Genomic DNA, 1,580 nt, shown 5'->3' on the forward strand with positions numbered 1-1,580 from the left:
GTGTGTGTGTGTGTGTGTGTGTGTGTGTGAGAGTAATTATATCTAATCAGTTGACATTCTTAGGATGAGGCTTGTTTAACAGCCTTTTTCATTCTTCATCTATAATACATTAAAAGTCAGATTGAATCTTGCATGCTTGCAATGTTACCCAGCCAAATAGGAGCATAATGGGAAAATACTATGACTGAAATCTCCCCTGAAATATAAATACGAACGGAATGAAACAAATTTCGCGTAAATCGGATAAGTGGTTGTGAAGATATTAAGAGTTTTCAGGATATAAATACCGTAAACGGTGAATAATGGTAAAAGTATCCGAAATTAACTTAATCCTGACAGAAAGTAACTCTTACCTTTCGATGAGACTGACTTGGCAGCGAAAAAATACAGTTGTTTTTTTTTCTTACGATAAATAATCATTTAGAAATATTTTTAAGTGAATGCGATTTTAAAAATTGTAAGTTGTTTGTACAATAAGTATTTATATTTTAGCTTTCTTTAAACAGACCATATTTTTATTATTTTCAAGTGAATAACATTGCAAAATACGTTTTTGACATAAATATTTCGTAAAAGACCCATTCGTAATCTCGGCATGAAATTATTTTTTCCATAGGCTTTTTTCGAGTGCATTCAACGTATTTCACTTCCAAAGATTTGGCTGCTATTTCTAACACGCTCTGCTACCACGTAACTGCTATTTGCGATAAAGGACCCAAAATACCTGTTACGTGGTAGCAGAGCGTGCAAGAAATAGTAGCCAAATTTTTCCTTTTCTGGGGAAAGGTGCCGCTTACGCGTGATTTCCTTGTCACATTCGTTGAAGCAACCGGGAAAAGAAGAAAAAAAAAACACGAAACAAAACTCCGTTGCAGGAAAACTCAGACTTTGCCTGCAACCCAACGGGTCACGGGTAGTCTGATATAATATTTTCAGTGCATGATCTTTAGAATCTTTAGAATCTTTACTCTATACAGGCAAGAGAAATGAGAGAAGCTTTTGTTTTTTTCAAGATGAAATTTTCTTCAAAACAAATAAATAAAGACAATATTTATTTCCTCGCAGATTTAATAAGGTTACAAACCGTGAAGGACATTTATTTTGCTATAAGGGAGTTATGCAATGTACGGAATTGGATGACAGTATATATGTACAGTTGAGGAGGAAAAGAGAATTAAATCCATAAATTGAAATGTAACAAAGTTGTTGTTCGCTTTCTGTTTCAGCTGACATATTGGGATTCTCAGAAGGAGGACAAAAACCAGAGTGAGGCTATTCTACTCAACAGCGTCTCCTTTCACGCTTGAGCCTTCCATCCAGGGAACTGCTTTACAAAAAAAGATTGTATTGGGTTGTGGAATAATTAATTAGCGTTTTTTAAAAATGCACGCAGGAAAATGCGGTGAAAAAAAAAAAAAAAGATTGACAAGTTTAATATGAGGAGATATTCAAAAGGACGAATAGGTCCAAGAGGGAAATAGTTGTGAGAAACAAGGTAAAAGTTCAACCTAAACAAAGCGAAGACGACGCCATTTGCCAAAAGAAGAGTAACGAGGGTGAGAACGTCTGCAAATGCATCG

The sequence above is a fragment of the Octopus bimaculoides genome, chromosome 14 (genome assembly GCF_001194135.2).
Source record: "Octopus bimaculoides isolate UCB-OBI-ISO-001 chromosome 14, ASM119413v2, whole genome shotgun sequence".
NCBI classification, from domain to species: domain Eukaryota; kingdom Metazoa; phylum Mollusca; class Cephalopoda; order Octopoda; family Octopodidae; genus Octopus; species Octopus bimaculoides.